The sequence below is a fragment of the Palaemon carinicauda genome, chromosome 11, assembly GCF_036898095.1.
Source record: "Palaemon carinicauda isolate YSFRI2023 chromosome 11, ASM3689809v2, whole genome shotgun sequence".
Classification (NCBI taxonomy): Eukaryota; Metazoa; Arthropoda; class Malacostraca; order Decapoda; family Palaemonidae; genus Palaemon; species Palaemon carinicauda.
The window spans coordinates 71,141,373-71,162,000 of NC_090735.1; the positions used below are offsets into that span (position 1 = coordinate 71,141,373).

The following is a 20,628-nucleotide window of genomic DNA, read 5'->3' on the forward strand; positions in this document are numbered from 1 at the left end:
CCACAGAGTGACCCGCCAGGTATTGTTGGAACTGTTGAAGGGCCAGGAAGACAGCCTTCATCTCTAGAAGATTTATATGGAGGCACTTTTATGATTCTAACCACAGGCCTGAGGTCCTGTGGTGCAGAACGTGGGGCCCCCACCCTTTCTTTGAGGCGTCTGAAAACAGCATCAAATCCGGGGGGAGGACGAGAAGATTCACTCCTCTTCGTTGGTTCTCGTCTGTCACCCACCACTGGAGGTCCGTCCGTTCCGCAGGTCCCATAGAGATCATGACGTTCGGGGAATCGTAACCTTGATTCCACCGGGACTTGAGTCGCCACTGGAGGGATCTCATCCTGAGGCGACCGTTGGGAACTAGACGAGCCAAAGATGAGAGATGACCGAGGAGACGTAACCACAAATGGGCTGGAAGTTCTTCTCGTCTGAGGAAAGGGCTTGCAACCCTCCTCAGATTTGCTATCCTGTCGTCTGATGGGAAGGCTTTGTGGAGATTGGTGTCTATGATCATGCCTAGGTATACAAGTCTTTGAGTGGGAAGCTGAGAGAACTTCTCTCGAGATTTACCATGATCCCCAGATCCTGGCAAAGTCCCAGAAGTTTGTCTCAGTGTTGAAGAAGGGATGACTCCAAGTCTGCTAGGATCAGCCAGTCGTCCAGATAACGGAGGAGACGGATGCTGATCCTGTATGCCCACAACGATATTAGGGTGAACACTCTGGTGAAAACCTGTGGTGCTGTGGAGAGACCGAAACACAGCACCTTGAACTGGTAAACCTTGTTGTCTAGGCTGAATCTTAAGTACTTCCTTGAAGACGGATGGACTGGGATCTGGAAGTACGCGTCCTTCAGATCCAGTGTACACATGAAGTCTTGCGGCCTCACTGTAAGTCTGACCGTATCTGCGGTCTCCATGCTGAACGGAGTTTGCTTGACAAACTTGTTCAGAGCCGAGAGGTCGATGACTGGTCTCCAGCCTCCAGACGCCTTCTTTACAAGAAAAGAGTCGACTGAAGAAGCCTGGAGACCCGTCGAGGACCTCTTGGAGAGCGCCCTTCTTCAACATGGTCTCGACTTCTGCCAGAAGGGCTTGCCCCCTTGCTGTTTCCATAGAAAGGGAGCTCAACGACACTGGATTCATCGTCATGGGAGGTAGAGATATTGTGAACGGGACGCGATATCCCTGTCTGATTACGGAAATCGTCCAGGAATTGGCCCCGAGTTGCTGCCACCTGTCTGCGCAACTTTGTAGGCATTCCGCCACTGGTGGACATGCAGGGGGACTGCCAATCCTAGCGTTTGCGGCCTCGGCCGCTCCCTCTAGGATTCTTCCCTCCCCTGGAAGACTTCTTGCCTTTCTTGTCCTTGACAGAAAAGGGCTTAGACACCACCGTCTTCGCTGCCGCTGCCGGTTTCGTGGTCTTGGTAGGGCATGGCTGCTGGGGTGCTGGAGGTTCATAGGGCTTAGATGTCAAAGCCCTATGTAGGAGGGAGTCTTGGTGGGACTTCCTCCACCTCTCAGCGGCCTGCTCCATGTCCCTAGGCTCAAACAGGTTCGTTCCCATCACGGAAAAATGTCTGAGCCTGCTGATCTCGGTGTTGGGAACCTTTTGATGGAACCTCTCAGACACTGCATCTCGACATTTCAAGATGGTGTTAGCCCACAAGTTCGAGACTTGGTGGGCCAGAAACTCGATCATGCGATTGCCTGAGAGTAAGAAGGTCTTCATAGCTTTCTTGGTACGTTCTTTGGATAAATCTTCCGAACGTATCAGGATACCTAAGGTCCCTAGCCAGATATCCAGCCACGAAGTGGCCTGCATGGCACACTTCGCCACCTTCTCCTGGCTAAGGATCTCAGTCGCCGAGAATGAGACCTGCCGGTTGGAGAGTCTCTCAAGAGCGACTCCCCTGGTAAGCTCTTCCAACGAATGGAAGTGGAAGAGCCAAACAAGGCTCCTCTACGATCTCAAAGTACCTCCTCTGCTGTACACGAGGAGGTGGGAGGAGCTTGTTGCCGGCGCTGGTTCGGCTGGAGGAGGCAAGCTCGAAGAGCTGGACTTCGATCTTGTCCCTGGCACTCTTAACCCCTTGAGACCAGGGCAAAGCTGCACTGGCCTTCGAGGGTTTTTGAGTCCCAACCACTCGGTCCAAGACCGTGTCTTTGCCCTCTCGAGGAGGAATTTCTGGATCAGCAACCCCATTGAGAGTCCTCATAAGGGTCAGAACCTGCCAGAACGCATGTTCTGACTCCTGCAGCTCTCCTCCTGAAGGACTAGCAGCGAAGTCTCCTGCCCCCAAAGAGTCTTCTTGGGGGGACTCGCGGACGTTCTCCGAGTGACTGGCTGGCTCCGGTCTAAGTCTTGATAAAGACTTTGGTACTGTCTTGGAGTCCTTCGACTCCCTCCTGGGAGGGATGGAAGACTCCAACAACGACAGGGGTAGGCTCTTCTCCACCCCTACCCGAGAAGACTTTCCAGCGCGAGGTGGGGTTTCCCTCATTGGTGCGATGGGGGAACGCCTCACTTCACGTGACTCCCCTGAGGACGGGAAGTCTTCGTCAGAAGGGGATGGAGAAAAAGTCTGGGGGGGTGAGGAGGCCTGCCTCAAAGACTTACGAGGAGACAGCTTTGTCCTTGGAGAAGTTACCACGTTTGAAACTCCTCTTTTCCTCTTCAGGGGAGTAGATGCTACAAAGGATTTGTGGCCCAGCTCAGAGAGAACAGGCGTAAACGCCTGCGCGACCGCTCTGATCAGTGCCCCATACCAAGGCTTCTGGCTGACAGTTGCGCTGTCAGACACTCCCTCTGGAGGGAAAGGGATCGACCGATCCCGGGGAGGAGTTTCCAAAAGGGGGTTCGCCTGAAAAGAAAAAGATGGAGGGGAAATGTCCCTAGACCTTTCTGGAATCTCCTCTGACGGCGAGTGCGCTGTTCTGCGCTTGCAGGCGAGGGGGGAGGGGGGAGGATATGGCGATGGCGACCTTGCCGCGCGATGTCCTGCAGCCTCGCGCGTGGGAGGGTATTGGGGATCGCGCTGGCGCTCGCTCGATGGGGAATACCCGGGGTCGCGCGCGGGAGACTGTTTGCGGGCGAATGTTGGTATGCGTGCGCGCTAGGGCGATGGCGAGGGTGCGCGTGGGCGAGCGATGGCACGTAGTAGCGCGTGCCGGAGACACCAGAGGGTGTGCAGAAGGTAGATTGCGCGCAGGATCAGGATGAAGAGCCCGTGCGGGCGATAATACCGTTGGGCAAGCGCAGGAGCAGCGCATGTGTGCGCACATCAGGCTGGGGAGATGGGTGTGGGCACGCAGAGCACGCGCGTGCATCCTCGTGGTCGCGTGTGGGGCGAGGGATAGCGCGCAGGTGAAGATCGACGGCGCGTTAGCGAATGCTGACGAGTAGGGGAACCCTTCAACTTCCCTACTGTGCCAAGATCGGAAGATCGTAGGCGCGCAGGAGATCGTTGGCGCGCAGGCGAACGCTGGCGCGTTGGTGAGTGCTGGCGGGCAGGAGAATGATGGCGAGCATGGCGTGAAGAAGGTTGAAAGCGCGCAGTGGCGCTGGCAATCAGGGGAGCGCTTTAGCAGGAACATTTGCTAACGATGAGCGCTGACGCGCTTCATCAGGATCGTCGGCAGCAGGTGAGCGCTAGCGCGTAAGGGACGTATGAGCCAATTTGCATATACGCCCTTGTTGCCCCGAAGGGACCGTTGCCTGTTTCACTAAAACAGGATTGGTAGGCGCCCACAGCGCATCAGCAGCCAGGAACGGCGACGGCAGGTCAGCAAGTCTGAAGGGTGGAAGGTTGGCGTGTCCTTTAAAAGGACGACCTTCCACCGAAGGGGATCACGAACAATCCGCAGAGAGGTTCAGGGTTGTAGCAGGAACAGTCGGAGATCGATGACGAGACTCCTCTGGGGTGGACTGCAATGATGACGTTGAACCGAAGAGGCGCCTCCTCACACCCTTGTGAGATGAAGGAAGGCCTCTCCGGCGAAGAGGAAGGCGAGCTTTACGCCGTATGCGCCCTCTGGGGGCCGTGGGTCAGCGAGCTCACCGTCAGCAGTCCTCCGAAGAGGAGTCTCTGTGAGTGAACTCCCCCGAGGGGGAGAATCACCGGCAGGAGAGACTGTTGGACTTAGTTCCTCCCTCGAAGGTTGAGCAGAGGGAGAAACTAAGCCTTCAGCTACAGCAGGTTGAGCAGTTGCAGAGGTCGAAGATACCGCATCGGAAGCCTCTGCCACCACAACGTCAACGATAGACAGAGGATCAACCTCTGCCAAAGTCGGCGATTGCTTGACAGCGACACCCAACCGGATCATGTCAAACAAGGCTTCCTTGGAGGGCGAACCTTCGAGCCCCAAGGAAGACCAAAGCTGGAATAAATCATTAGTACTCACATTAATATTTAATTCCTCCCCCGGGGGAGGAGGTGGAGCTGCCTCGGTAGGGGAGGCAACGCCATCTCCCGAACCCCGAGGTCGGGAAACAGAACCATGGCCTACGCTACCACTCGACTGTCTCCCAGAAGAAACCGATCGAGCAGGAGCTTCGGAGGAGGTTTGGGCAACGGAAGAAGAGTCCTTGAGATTTTCTCTTTTCAAAGAAACCTTTGAAAGAGAAATATCCCGCCTAGACTTCTTCCGTCGCCAAGGAAACCTCTCCCACTAGGAGGTAGATCACTCCCTACACTCACCACACTTATTAGTTCTATCACACCGTTGGCCCTTACAATAAGGACAAAGGATGTGAGGGTCCGTCTCGACCGCCGACAAAAACGTACCACAAGGGCGGTTGGGTAATCCAGGACACTTGCGCATGATAACAGAGGCCAACTTCACAAACACATCCATAGGAGAGAAAGCAAAAAGGCATTAATGGCTGTCAGAGAGGGGAGGGTGAGAGCGGACACGTCCGACTACCACCCGAGCCGAGAGCAAAGTGAGCTCAAGCACAGGTGTGTGTGAGGGGGGATAGCAAGCTACCCTCCCTACCCTCCACTAACTAGCGGTGGGGTAGTAAACCCTCGTTAAAATTCTAATGGCTCGTCATTTCAGTTACGCCGAAAGTAATAACCCCTATTAAATAGCGTGGTTTGTATGTCAGTTACGGAACAAATCAATATCTGAAACTGTAAAAACACTGTCACATCTGTAAGAGAAACAGGATGAATGTAAAGCAAAAATCTAAATAGCTAAGCCTTGAGAGAGCGGAGACGTCCACTCTCTACCAGCCAAGAACAAAAAGTGACGTAGTTCACAGCTGTGAGAGTATATTTGGATGGCTGGGTACCCCGAGCCACCCCCTGCCTACCCACTCAAGTGGATAGGCAGGGTTGTCACCTTGCATTTTAAATCTAATGGCAGCCTTCTCGCTGCACCAAAAGTTTGGGAACAAACATTACTATGGTAGCTAAAAAGTCAGACTCATTAAAAGTATTTAGTTTTTTCATTTCTATTATAATTAAATTGGGTTAATTCTTCCTTAATGATCTAGCTGATGTTTTGATAAAAATATAGCATTAATTCTCTAAAACCATTCTTAATGAAATGACAAATTCGTAGGTAATTTGTATTTTTCCTAACTATACAAACCTTACCTATTTAATATGGGTAATTACTTTCGGCGTAGCTGAAATGACGAGCCATTAGAATTTTAACGAGGGTTTACTACCCCACCGCTAGTTAGCGGGGGGTAGGGAGGGGTAGTATACTACTAACACCCCCCCCCCCCTTCACACACACCTGTGCTTCAGCTCACTTTGCTTAGAGGTAGGACTTCACGGGGGACAGGGCTGGCGGGCAAGTTTGTTTAAATAGCTAAGATTTGTATAGTTAGGAAAAATACAAATTACCTACGGATTTGTCATTTGTTCCGTAACTGAAATACAAACCACGCTATTTAATATGGGTGAATCAACCCTTAGGTAGGGTGGTAAGTCCCAGCCATTACTGGCTTTAGGCTTTTTGCCCGGGTACTCAGGATCTGAGTGTGTCGGCACTCAACGATAAGGAGTTCCTGCACCTCATTGGCACCTTGTTGTGCAAGGGCTGCGGCCTACATAAGCTGCGTGAGGAGGAATGAAGTGTGACTCGTCCTAGGAGGTTGACCTGAAGTTCTTTAGATGGAAACTTAAGGTTAGGACTCTCCTAATACCACCTTGTCAGGGTATGGGGACGTGACAGTATTAGCTTAATACTAGGAACACAAGGGAACATGGTTTACCTGCAGTGGTTTGAGGTCAGCTGTGCAGAGAACCCAGGATGCTGCTTTCCCCAAGAGAGGGGAGGATGAAGAAAAGAATAAGGGCCAGACATACCTCTTCATTCATGCAGACTAAAACTGGGTAACAATGCCCTCAACCCTCTGCTACTTGTCCATTAAGGAGCCCGAGGTTTAAACCAGCTGTTGTGCAGCCACCACAGGGCCGATAGAGAACGTATCAAGCCTCCTGTGGGTCACGTCTTGCAGGTAGTGGGCTGTGAAGGACGTCTGATGCTTCCACACCCCTGCTTGTAGAACCTGCGTCACTGAGTAGTTCTTTTAGAAGGCCAGGGACGTAGCTATGCCCCTGACATCATGTGCTCTAGGGCGACGTGACGGAGGAGGGTTGGGATTCAGGGAATGATGGATTACCCTACGAATCCAAGTTGAGATGGTATTCTTGGTGACCCTCCTCTTTGTCCTCCCAGTACTTACAAACAATGCTTGCGCTTGAGGACGAATTGCAGCTGTTTTCTTATGATAGAGCCTTAGACCCCTTACTGGGCACAGTAGGAGATGGTCTGGGTCATCTGTTACGGAACGAAGACTCGAAATCCGGAAAGAGTCAAACCGAGGGACTGGCACTCCCGGATTCTGAGTCTTAGCAACAAAATCAGGGACAAATCTAAACGTTACCTCCCCCCATCCCCTTGAATGGGCGATGTCATACGAGAGACCATGAAGTTCCCCAACTCGTTTGGCCGAAGCAAACGCAAGTAGGAACACCGTCTTCCAAGTTAGGTGGCGATCTGAAGCCTGCCGTAATGGTTTGAAGGGAGGTCTCTTCAGAGACCTGAGAACTCGAATCACGTTCTATGGAGGAGGTCTCACTTCCGACTGAGGGCAGGTAAGTTCATAACTTCGTATGAGTAAGGAAAGTTTCAGCGAGGAAGAAATGTCCATTCCTTTGAGCCTGAAGGCTAGACTTAAGGCTGAGCGATAGACTTTCACTGCCGAGACTGAAAGGCGCATTTCTTCTCGCAAATACACGAAGAACTCCGCTATTGCTGGAATAGTGTCATCGACACCAACCACAGAAAATTTTCCACTTTGCCTGGTAGACCCCTACGGATGACCTTCGCAGGTGTCCAGACATCCTTTCCGTAACTTGTTGCGAAAATCCTCTCTCTGCGAGGAGATGCTGGATAGTCTCCAGGCGTGAAGCCGAAGCGAAGCTACGGCCTTGTGAAAGATGTTGGAGTGTAGTTGCTTTTTGAGTAGCTCGCGTCGTGGAGGGAGTTCTCTCAGGAACATCCTGTCAGGAGTTGCAGAAGGTCTGGAAACCATTCCGCGTGATGACATAGCGGAGCTATCGGGGTCATCGAGAGATTGACCGATGTTCTGGTGTTGTTGAGTACCCTCCTCATCAGACAGAACGGGGGAAAGGCGTAAACGTAGATGTTGTCCCAACGTTGTTGGAAGGCATCTTGCCAGAGTGCCTTGGAGTCCGGGACTGAGGAGCAGTACAGCGGGAGCTTGACATTCAACGCTGTAGCGAACACATCCACAGTCGGGGAACCCCACAAAGTCAGGACTTTGTTGGCTACTAGACGATCCAAAGACCACTCGGTACTCACTATCTGAGACACTCTGCTCAGACTGTCGGCGAGCACATTCCTCTTGCGTGGAATGAAGCGAGCCGATAGTGGAATCGAGTGGACTTCGGTCCATCTCAGTATCTCTACTGCAAGATGGTATAGCTGCTCCGAAAAGGTGCCTCCCTGCTTGTTGATGTAAGCCACTACTGTGGTGTTGTCGCTCATCACCACCACAGAGTGACACGCCAGGTATTGTTGGAACTGTTGAAGGGCCAGGAATACGGCCTTCATTTCTAGCAGGTTTATATGGAGTCACTTTATTTATTTTGACCACAGGCCTGAGGTCCTGTGGTTCAGAACGTGGGCCCTCCACCCTTTCTTTGAGGCGTCCGAGAACAGCATCAAATCCGGGGGGAGGACGAGAAGATCCACTCCTTTTCGTAGGTTCTCGTCTGTCACCCACCACTGAAGGTCCGTCCGTTCCGCAGGGCCCATAGGGACCATGACGTCCGGGGAATCGTGTCCTTGATTCCACCAAGACTTGAGTCGCCATTGCAGAGATCTCACTCTGAGGCGACCATTGGGAACTAGACGGGCCAAGGATGACAGGTGACCGAGGAGACATAACCACGATTGGGCTGGGAGTTCGTCTCGTCTGAGGAAAGGACTTACGACCCTCCTCAGCCTTGCTATCCTGTCGTCTGATGGGAAGGCTCTGTGGAGATTGGTGTCTAAGATCATGCCTAGATATACCAGTCTTTGAGTAGGAAGCAGAGAGGACTTCTCGAGATTTACCATAATCCCCAGATCTTGGCAAAGTCCGAGAAGTTTGTCTCGGTGTCGAAGAGGGGTCGACTCCGAATCTGCTAGGATCAGCCAGTCGTCCAGATAACAGAGGAGACAGATGCCGATCCTATGTGCCCACGATGATATCAGGGTGAACACTTTGGTGAAAACCTGGGGTGCTGTGGAGAGACCGAAACACAGCACCTTGAACTGGTAGATCTTGTCTACGCTGAATCTTAAGTACTTCCTTGAAGACGGATGGACTGGGATCTGGAAGTACGCGTCCTTCAGATCCAGTGTACACATGAAGTCTTGGGGTCCCACTGCGAGTCTGACCGTGTCTGCCATCTCCATACTGAACGGGGTCTGCTTGACAAACCTGTTCAGGGCTGAGAGGTCGATGACTGGTCTCCAGCCACCAGACGCCTTCCTTACAAGAAAGATTCGACTGAAGAAGCCGGGGGATCCGTCAACGACCTCCTGGAGAGCGCCCTTCTTCAACATGGTCTCGACTTCTGCCAGAAGGGCTTGCCTTCTTGCCAATCTCATGGCAAGGGAGCTCAACGACCCTGGATCCGCTGTCAGGGGAGGTAGAGATGTTGTGAACGGGACGCGATATCCTTGACTGATTACAGAAATCGTCCAGGCATCGGCCCCGAGTTGCTGCCACCTGATCGCGCAACTTTGTAGGCATCCCCCCCCTGGTGGACATGCGGGGGGACTGCCAATCCTAGCGTTTGCGGCCTCGGCCACTCCCTCTAGGATTTTTCCCTCCCCTGGAGGACTTCTTGCCTTTCCTGTCTTTGACAGGAAAGGACTTCAACACTGTTGTCTTTGCTGCCACTGCCGGTTTCGTTGTCTTGGACGGACGAGGTTGTTGAGGTGCTGGAGGTTTATAGGGCTTTGATGTAAGAGCCCTATGTAGGAGAGAGTCCTGGTTTGACTTCTTCCACCTCTCAGCTGCCTGTTCCACGTCTTTAGGCTCAAACGAATTCCTCCCCAAGATGGAGGAGTGTCTGAGCCTGCTGACCTCGGTGCTGGGGACCTTCGTGTGAAATCTCTCAGACACCGCATCACGATGCTGCAAGATGGAATTAGCCCACAAGTTCGAGACTTGGTGGGCTAGAAACTCGATGGTATGCGTGCCTGATAGAAGGAAGGTCTCCAAGGCCTTCCTGGTACTCTCCTTGGATAGGTCCTCGGATCGTAACAGGATGCCGAGAGACCCTAGCCAGATATCCAGCCACGAAGTTGCCTGCATGGCACACTTCGCTACCTTCTCCTGACTGAGGATCTCCGAGGCCGAGAAAGACACTTACCGGTTGGTGAGTCTCTCTAGAGGGACTCCCCTGGTAAGCTCTTCCACAGAGTGGTGTAACGGAAGAGCTAAACAAAATTCCTCCATGATCTCAAAGTACCTCCTCTGATGGACACGAGGAGGCGGGAGGAGTTTGTTGCCGGCGCTGGAACGGCTGGAGGAGGCAAGCTCGTAGAGCTGGCCCTCAACCTTATCTCTGGCACTCTTGACCCCTTGGGACCAAGGCAAAGCCGCACTGGCCTTAGAGGGTTTCTGAGTGCCGAAGACTCGGTCCAGGACCATGTCCTTGCCCTCTCGAGGGGGAATCTCAGGATCGCATGTTCCGACTCCTGTAGCTCTCCTCCTGTAGGGCTGGCAGCAAAGTCTCCTGTCCCCAAAGGCTCTTTTTGGGGGGACTCGTGGACGTTCTCCGCGGGTTTGTCTGGCTCTGGTCTCATCCTCAAGGACAACTTAGGAACAGTCTTAGAGTCCTTCGACTCCCTCCTGGGAGGGATACAGGACTCCAACAGCGATGGCGGGAGGCTCTTCTCCACCCCTACCCAAGAAGACTTCTCTGCGCGAGGTGGGGTTTCTCCCATTGGTGCGATGGGAGAACGCCTCACTTCATGAGAATCCCGAGGACGGGAAATCTTCGTCCGAAGGGGAAGGAGAGAAAGTCTGGGGGGGAGGAAGCTTTCCTCAAAGACTTCCGAGGAGCCAGCTTAACCCTTGGGGAAGTCACCACGTCGTCTACTCCTCTCTTCCTCTTCAGGGGGGTCAGTACTGCCGCTGATTTGAGGCCCAACTCAGAGAAGGCAGGCTTAAAGGCCTGCATGACAGCTCTGACATGGGACCCAAACCATGGCTGCTTACTGACAGCGGCGCTGTCAGAGACTCCCTCTGGAGGGAAGGGGATTGTTCAACAGGGTCTTCCTGAAAAGAAGAAGAGGAAGAATGCAAGTTCCTGGACCTATCCGGTGTTCTCCTGCCCTCCGGCAAGCGGTCTGGTCTGCGCTTGCGGGGTGTGTGTGTGTGTGTGTGTGGACGTGAAGGAGACGACCTGGTCGCTCGCGGTTCTGCAGCCTCGCGCGCGAGATCGCGCTGGAAATCTCGCTGCAAATCGCCCTGGCGCGATAGGATTTAATCTGGTTCGCGCGCGTGCGGGCGCGCGGGGGTGATGGCGAGAGTGCGTGTGGGCGCGCTGGCGAGGAAGCACGTTGACGCTTGGGCGAGCGATGGCGCGCAGGGGCGATGGAGTGCGTAGATGATCGATGGTGCGCAGTGGTGCGTTCTGGAGAATGCCGAGGGCACGCACTAGGTTGAACAAGCATTCGCGCGCGTGGAGGTGATTGCACACGAACGCGTCGATGCGCAGGATCCTTATAAGCCCGTGAGGATGATAGCGTTGGGCGCGCGCGCAGGGGAAATCTCCCTCACGCAAGAGGGCACACATCTACAATGGGCGAACGGGCGGTGCACGCGTTGCTGACTGCGTGCGATGGCGCGTAGGAGAATGCTGGCGAGCCGGAGGGGTCTGATGGCGTGTCGGTGTCTGCTGGCGCGTAGGAGATCGCTGGCGAGCAGGGGAAGAAGGTATCTTCCCTCCTGCGCCCAGATCTGAAGATCGTGGGCGCACAGGCGAAGGTTGGCGTGCAGGCGAGCGCTGGTGCGTAGGAGATCTAGGGCGCGCATGGCACACATCAGGATACAGACGCGCAGTGGCGCGCTGGCGAGCTGGAGAGCGCTGGCGCACAGGAGATCGATGGCGCGAAGTCTCAGGAACAGGTGCTTGCTGGTGCGTTGTCTCCGGGTCAGCAACTGTAGAGCGCTTGCACAATAGCGCGCAGGAGAACGTTGGCGCGCAGGGGATACCTGGCGCTTAAGGGACTTTGCCACAATGTGAGCAAGTACCTTTTGCCCCGAAGGGACCGTGACCTGCTTGATCACAGGATGCGTGGGCGCCCACAGTGCGTCGGCAGCTAGGAAGGGCGACGGCAGGTCAGCAGGTCTGGCAGGAGTAGGAGATCGCGAACGATCAGCGGACAGGTCCAGGGATGTAGCTGGAAGGGCAGGTGAACGGCGACGAGGTTCCCCTGCGGCGGACTGTGGTGAATACGAGCCTCCTAACACCCTTGTGAGGTGAAGGGAGGCCTTTACGGCGGAGGGGAAGGCGGGCCTTACGCCTTATACGCCCTCTGGGGGCAGCAGGTAGACCGTCGGCAGTCCTCCAAAGAGGAGTCACTGTCAGTGAACTCCCCCGAGGGGGAGAATCACCTGCAAGAGAGACCGTTGGACTTAGTTCCTTCCTCAGAGGATGTTCGGAGGGGGGAGCTAAGCCTTCAGCTACATCAGCAACAGGAGCAGAGGTTTGAGATAATTCGTCAGAAGCCTCTGCCACAACAACATCGACGATAGACAGAGGATCAACCTCTGCTAACGTCAGCGACTGTTTGACAGCTGCCCCTAACCTGATTATGTCAAACAGGGCTTCCTTAGAGGGCGAGCCCTGAAGCCCCAAGGAAGCCCAAAGCTGTAAAAAATCATCATTAGCAACATTAGAAACAATTAAATCCTCCCGCGGGGGAGGAGGAGGAGCTGCCTCGCTATGGGAGGCAACTCCCTCTCCCAAACCCCGAGATCGGTCAACAGAAATGAGGGAGAAATATGACAAACTCGGAGAAAATTTGTATTTTTCCTAACCATACAAACCTTAGCTATTTACATGGGGTTTTACTTTCGGCGTAGCTGAAATGACGAGCCATTAGAATTTTAACGAGGGTTAATTACCCCCGCGCTAGTTAACAAGGGGGTAGCGGAGTGGTAGCTAGCTACCCCTCCCCCCTCACACACCGGTGAACTGCTTCACTTCACTTAGAGGTAGGACTTGCCTTGGGGGACAGGGCAAATATGTGTAAATAGCTAAGGTTTGTATGGTTAGGAAAAATACAAATTATCTCCGAATTTGTCATTTGTTCCGTAACCGAAATACAAACCACGCTATTTACATGGGGTGACTTACCCCTTAGGTAGGGTGGAAATTCCCGGCCTTACTGGCTTTGGCTTTGCCCGGGGACTCAGAATCCGAGTGAGCAGCACTCGAGAAAAAGTCCCTGCACCTCGCAAGTTCCTTGCTCCACAAGGAACGTGCGGCCTACATAAGCTTGTGTGTGGAGGGATGAAGTGTGACTCGTCCTAGAAAGTTGACCTGAAGTCCTTTAGATGGAATTCAAGGCTAGGAGGTTCCTAATACCACCTCGTCAGGGTATGGGGGACGCAACAGTATTATCTTAATACTAGGAACACAAGGAAGCATGGTTTACCTGCAGAGGTTCGAGGTCAGCTATGCAGAGAACCCAGCATGCTGCTTTCCCCAAGAGAGGGGAGGATGGAGAAAGAAGTAAGGGCCAGACATACTCTTTCATTCATGCAGTCTAACACCGGGTAACAATGCCCTAAACCTTCTGCTACCTGTCCATTAAGGAGCCTGAGGTTAGACCAGCTGTTGTGCAGCCACCACAGGGCCGATCGAGAATGTATCAAGGCTCCTGTGGGTCACCCCAGCTTGTAGCACCTGCGTCACCGAGAAGTTTCTCTTAAAAGCCAGAGACGTTGCGATGCCTCTGACATCGTGTGGTCTGGGACGACGTGACGGAGGAGGATCTGGATTCAAGGCGTGGTGGATCACCCTTCGAATCCAAGCAGAAATGGTATTCTTGGTGACCCTCCTCTTTGTCCTTCCCGTGCTCACAAACAGGGCCTGCACGCGGGGACGGACTGCAGCCGTTCTCTTCAGGTAACGCCTCAGACTTCTCACTGGACATAGTAGCAGATAGTCTGGGTCACTTGTTACAGAACGGAGACTCGAGACCCTGAAGGAGTCGAACCGTGGGTCCAGCACTCCAGGGTTCTGAGTCTTAGCTACAAACTCAAGGACGAACCCGAACGTTACCTCCCTCATCCCCTTGAATGGGCGACGTCGTATGAGAGACCATGAAGTTCACTGACCCGCTTGGCTGATGCCAAAGCGAGCAGGAACACAGTCTTCCAAGTCAGGTGTCGATCAGAGGCCTGGGCTAATGGTTCGAACAGAGGACTTTTAAGAGCCCTGAGGACGCGAACCACGTTCCATGGAGGAGGTCTCACTTCCGACTGAGGGCAGGTAAGTTCGTAGCTTCGTATGAGTAAAGAAAGCTCCAGCGAGGAAGAAATGTCTATTCCTTTCAGCCTGAAGGCTAAGCTTAAGGCTGAGCGATAGCCTTTCACCGCCAAGACTGAAAGGCGCATTTCCTCCCGCAAATACACGAGAAACTCCGCTATTGCTGGAATAGTGGCATCGAGGGGAGAGATACCCCTCCCACGACACCAACCACAGAAGACTCTCCACTTCGCCTGGTAGACCCCTGCGGATGACTTTCACAGGTGTCAAGACATCCTCTCAGCAACTTGTTGCGAAAAGCCTCTCTCAGTAAGGCGATGCTGGATAGTCTCCAGGCGTGAAGCCGAAGCGAAGCTACGGCCTTGTGGTAGATGTTGCAGTGTGGTTGCTCGAATAGCTCGTGTCGTGGGGGGAGTTCTCTCGGAAGTTCCATCAGGAGCTGAAGAAGGTCCGGGAACCACTGCGTGATGCCATAGCGGAGCTATTAAGGTCATTGACAGATTGACCGATAGTCTGGTCTTGTTGAGCACCCTTCTCATCAGACAGAACGGCGGAAAGGCGTACACGTCGATGTTGTCCCACCATTGTTGGAAGGCATCTTGCCAGAGTGCCTTGGGGTCCGGGACTAGGGAGCAGTACAGCAGCAGCTTGAAGTTCATAGTTGTTGCGAACAGGTCCACCGTCGGGGAACCTCACCAAGTCAGGACTTTGTTGGCTACTTGAGGATCCAAAGACCACTCGGTACTCACTATCTGCGATGGTCTGCTCAGACTGTCGGCGAGCACATTCCTTTTGCCCGGTATGAAGCGAGCTGATAGTGGAATCGAGTGGACTTCGGTCCACTTCAGTATCTCTACTGCAAGATGGGATAGCTGTTGTGAAAAGGTACCTCCCTGCTTGTTGATATAAGCCACTACTATGGTGTTGTCGCTCATCACCACCACGGAGTGGCCCGCCAGGGCCTGTTGGAACTGTTGAAGGGCCAGATAGACAGCCTTCATTTCTAGCAGATTGATGTGGAAGCACCTTTCTGATTCTGACCATAGGCCTGAGATCCTCTGGTTCAGAACGTGGGCCAACCACCCTTCTTTTGACGCGTCCGAGAACAGCATCAAATCCGGGGGGAGGACGAGAAGATACACTCCCTTTCGAAGATTTTCGTCGGTCAGCCTCCACTGTAGGTCCGTCTGTTCCGCGGGTCCCATGGGGACCAGAGTGTGCGGGGAATCGTTGCCTTGATTCCACCGGGACTTGAGCCATCATTGTAGGGATCTCATCCTGAGGCGGCCGTTCGGAACTAGACGGGCCAGGGAGGCCAGGTGACCTAGGAGACGTAACCAAGATTGGGCTGTAAGCTCCTCTTGTCCGAGGAAAGGTCTTGCGACCCTCCTCAGCCTTGCTATCCTGTCGTCTGATGGAAAGGCTTTGTAGAGATTGGTGTCTAATATCATGCCTAGTTATACCAGTCTTTGAGTTGGAAGCAGAGAAGACTTCTCGAGATTTACCATGATCCCTAAATCTTGGCAAAGTCCCAGAAGCTTGTCTCGGTGTCGAAGACGGGTCAACTCCGAGTCTGCCAGGATCAGCCACTCGTCCAGATAGCGGAGGAGACGGATGCCGATCCTGTGTGCCCACGAAGATATCAGGGTGAACACTCTGGTGAACACCTGAGGTGCTGTGGAGAGACCGAAACACAGCACCTTGAACTGGTAGATCTTGTTGTCTAGGCTGAATCTCAAGTACTTCCTGGAAGACAGAAGGACTGGGATCTGGAAGTACGCATCCTTTAAATCCAGAGAGCACATGAAGTCTTGCGGTCTCACTAAAAGTCTCACCGTGTCTGCTGTCTCCATGCTGAACAGAGTTTGCTTGACAAACTTGTTCAGAGCTGAGAGGTCAATGACAGGTCTCCAGCCTCCAGACGCCTTCTTTACAAGAAAGAGTCAACTGAAGAAGCCTGGGGAGCCGTCGACAACCTCCTGGAGAGCATCCTTCTTGAGCATGGTCTCGACTTATGCCCGAAGGGCCAGCCCCTTTACTGATCCCATGGCATAGGAGCTCAACGACACTGGATTCGCTGTCAGGGGAGGAAGAGATGTTATGAACGGGACGCAATATCCTTGGCTGATCACAGAAATCGTCCAGGAATCGGCCCCGAGTTGCTGCCACCTGTCCACGCAACTTTTTAGGCATCCCCCCACTGGTGGACATGCAGGGGGATTGCCAATCCTAGCGTTTACGGCCTCGGCCGCTCCCCCTAGGATTCTTACCTCCCCTGGAGGACTTTCCGCCTTTCCTGTCCTTGACAGGAAAGGGCTGCTGCTTAGACACCTTTGCTGCCATAGTCTGTCTCGATGTCCTAGACTGAGGAGGCTGCTGCTGTTGTTGTTGAGGAGCTGGAGGCTTGTAGGGCCGTGATGTAAGGGCCCTTTGAAGGAGCGAATCGTGATTCGATTTCCTCCACCTCTCAGCTGTCCGTTCCACATCCTTGGGCTCGAACAAACTCTCTCCAAGGATGGAGGAGTGTCTGAGCTTGCCGACATCCACGGCTGGGACTTTCGAGTGGAACCTCTCGGTCAAGGCATCACGATGCTTTAGGATCGAGTTTGCCTATAAGTTCGAAACTTGGTGGGCTAAAAACTCGATGGAGCGCGTGCCCGAGAGGAGGAAAGTCTCAAGGGCCTTCCTGGTGCTCTCCTTGGACAAGTGCTTGGATCGCAACAGGATGCCCAGAGACCCCAGCCAGATGTCCAGCCACGATGTGGCCTGCATGGCACACTTCGCGACCTTCTCCTGGCTTAGGATCTCCGTAGCCGAGAACGTCACCTGCCGGGCGGAGAGTTTCTCGAGAGAAATCCCCTTAGAGAGCTCTTCCACAGAGTGGTGGAGGGGAAGAGCTAAACAAGACTCCCCCATGATCTCGAAGTACCTCCTCTGCTGTTCACGAGGAGGTGGGAGGAGTTTGTACCCGCCAGAGGAACGGCTGGAGGAGGCGAGTTCGGCGAGCTGGCCATCTTCACTCCCTGGGACCAGGGCAGAGCCGCGCTGGCCTTTGGGAGCTTCTGGGTACCATAGACTTGGTCCAGGACCGTATCCTTGCCTTCACGGGGGGCGGTCTCAGGGTCCTTGAATCCGTTGACTTGCCTCATTAGACTCAGGACCTGCCAAAAGGCATGCTCCGACTCGTGCTGCTCTCCTCCTTGAGGACTGGCAGTAAGGTCTCCTGTCCCCAGTAGCTCTATTTGGGGAGATACATGGACGTTCTCCTGGGGTCTCGTTAGCTCTGGTCGAATCCGGGTAGAAGACTTAGGAACAGTCTTCGAGTCCTTAGGCTCTCTCCTGGGAGGGATACAGGACCCAAGCAAAGAAGTCTGGGGGCTCCTCTCCACGGTTCTCTTCCTCGAGGTGGGGTTCCTCCCATTGGTGCCGTGGGAGAACGCCTCACCTCGCTGGATTCTCCTGAGGACGGAAAGGCTTCGTCCACACGGGAAGGAGAAAGTGTCTGCGAGGGGGAGGGGGCCTTCCTGACGGACTTCTTGGGAGCCAACTTAACCCTAGGGGAAGTTACCACGAAGACCACTCCTCTCCTTCTCTTCAGCGGGGACGCGGGTGTCGTTGGTTTCAGTCCCAGATCAGCGAGGGCCGGCTTCATAGCCTGCACGACCGCTTTGATCAGGGACCTGAACCAAGGCTGGCGGCTTACCGACGCAGTGTCAGCAACACCCGCTGGAGGGAAGGGGATCGGCTGATCCTTAGGAGTGGATACCACGGGGCCTGCCTGAAAAGAAGAATGTTGCGTGGACCTCTCCAAAGATTCTACCTGCTCCTGGCCGAGCGCAGCTCTGCGCTTGCGGGGTGGAGATCGCGAGGACGAGGATCTGGAAGCACGCGTCCCTGAAGACTCGCACGGTTGGGCGCGCTGTGATACCCAGCGGGAATCGCTGGCGAAGTCGCGCTGGCGCTCGCGCGATGGTAGAACCGCTGGTTCGCGTGCGGGCGAACGTTGGCGCGTGTGCGCGCGGAGATGAAGGCGCTTGGGCGCGGGGGAGAGGAAGCGGGCAGGCTAGTGACTGAGTGGGCGCGCTGGCGAGTGGGCGAGCAGGCGAAGGTGCGCGTGGGCGCGCAGGTGAGGGTGCGCGTGGGCACGCAGGTGAGGGTGCGTGTGGGCGCGCAGGTGAGGGTGCGCGCGGTTGTAAGAGCGAGCGCTGGCGATCGGGAGAACGATGGCGCGTTGGCGAGCGATGGCGCGTCGGCGAGCGACGGCGCGTCGGCGAGCGATGGCGCGTCGGCGAGCGATGGCGCGTCGGCGAGCGATGGCGCGTCGGCGAGCGATGGCGCGTCGGCGAGCGGTGGTGCGTAGTGCGAACAGGCGATCGACTACGCACAGGCGAGTTAGCGCGCGGACGTGTCGGCGACCTGTGGCGATCTGGTGCGTGGGCGCGTAGGAGAACGCTTGCGCGCAGGCGAGGGATCGCGCGAGCACGTAGGAGAACGCTAGCGCGCAGGAGATCGTTGGTGCGCAGTTGCGCGTTCAGAAAGAACCAACTGGGGCGCAGGACCAGAGGGAGATGATATGCGCAAAGGCGAACACCCGTGGGCAGGCTCAGGAGACATCTCGTGGGTGCGCAGCACAGGAACTCGGGCTGTCTTAGAAGTGCGCACAGGAGAGTGCGCGCGATGGCTGGCGCGTAAGCGAATGTCGGCGAGGAGGCGGAGGGACAATGTCCCTGCCTGCGCCCAGATCTAGAGATCGTGGGCGTGCGGGGCGAACGTTGGTGCGCATCAGGAACAAGGCGCGCTGTTGTGCGTTGACGAGCAGGAGATCGTGGACGCTCAGGAGACCGATGGAGCGCGTTGCGCGCAGCAGGAACAGAAGTGCGCTGACGAGCAGGAGAACGCTGGCGCACAGGAGATCTCTGAAGCACAGGAGAGCGCTGGCGCGTAGGTGAGCGCTGGCGAGCAGGAGATCTACGGCGAGACTCAGCAGAAGATCGCCCGAGCGCAGTGAGTCCAGAGGAACCTGTGAGCGCCTGTGTGCTAACTAAGGAACCTCTAGGACTGCACGCGCGCGCAGGTAAGACCTGGCGCTTGAGGGACTCACCCACATTGTGGGATAAGCCCTCTTGCCCCGAAGGGACCGGTGCCCGTTGGACAACGGGGTGCGTGGGCGCTCACTGCGCATCAGCGTCCAAGAACGGAGATGGAAGACTGGAAGGTCTGGCAGGCGTCGGAGATCGCGAACGATCTGCGGAGAGGTCCAAGGAAGCAGCTGCAACGGTCTGCTCTCGACGTGGAGGATCTTCTGCGGGGGAAGTCGAAGGCGAAGATCCAAAGAGGTGCCTCCTAACTCCCTTGTAAGGAGAAGGAAGGCCTCTACGGCGAAGAGGAGGGCGAGCCTTACGGGGAAGACGACCTCGAGGCACAGCAACACCAACATCTGTCCTCCGAAGAGGAGTCTCTGTCAGTGCACTCCCCCGAGGGGGAGAATCACCCGCAGGAGAGACCGTTGGACCCAGCTCCTCCCTCGAAGGATGTTCGGAGGGGGGAACTGAGCCTTCAGCAACAACCGCAACTGCAGCAGGGGTTTGAGCCGACCCATCGGAAGCCTCTGCCACAACAACGTCGACAATAGACAGAGGATCTACCTCTGCTATTACCGGCGACTGTTTGACAGCTGCACCCAACTGCATCAGGTCAAACAGGGCTTCCTTGGAGGGCGAGCCCTTAAGCCCCAAGGAAGCCCAAACCTGTAAGAGATCATTGTTAGTAATATGGTCATCAACAGGATCAATGCCCTCCCCCGGAGTAGGAGGGGGAGCTGCCTCGCTATGGGAGGCAACGCCCTGTCCCGAACCCCGAGATTGGGAAACAAAAGAAGGGCCTCCGCTACCACTCGCCGGCCTCTCGCGAGAGACCGAGAGGCCGATCGAGTGGGAGTTTCGAAGGAGGTTCGGGCAGCAGAAGAAGAGTCCTTGGAACCTTCCTTCTTCAAGGCAACCCTTGAAGGAGAACGGTCACGCTTAGGCTTCTTCTTACGCCGCCGGGCAAACCTCTCCCACTGGGAGATAGGCCACTCCCTGCACTCACTACAGGTATTATCCCTTTCACACCATTGACCTCGACACTGCGGGCATAAGGAGTGAGGGTCCGTCTCGACCGCCGACATGAACGTTCCACAAGGGCGGCCGGGGAGTCCAGAGCACTTCCGCATGATGGGAAGGAAGGAAGAGGCCAACTTCAAGCACACAAGCTGAAAGAAAAAGCAAAACAAAATTAAGGCTGTCAATAATGCGAGGGCGAAGCAGAGACGTCTGCTCATCGCTCGAGCCAAAAGTGAAGAGAAGCAGTTCACCGGTGTGTGAGGGGGGAAGGGTAGCTAGCTACCACTCCTCTACCCCCTTGCTAACTAGAGCGGGGGTAATTAACCCTCGTTAAAATTCTAATGGCTCGTCATTTCAGCTACGCCGAAAGTAAAATCCCATGTAAATAGCGAGGTTTGTATTTCGGTTACGGAACACATCCCGTTTCGACTTCTTCTTCCGGCGCCGGGAAAACCTCTCCTACTGGGAGGTAGACCACTACCTG

At 54.9% G+C, this 20,628-nt stretch overlaps 1 protein-coding gene across 1 annotated transcript in view; it reads right to left on the reverse strand.

Annotated features, from left to right (window-relative positions):
• mRpL41 (mitochondrial ribosomal protein L41) overlaps positions 1–20,628 on the reverse strand; it is a 79,780-nt gene that overhangs the window by 24,433 nt on the left and 34,719 nt on the right. The gene's annotated exons all lie outside the window — the stretch shown is intronic.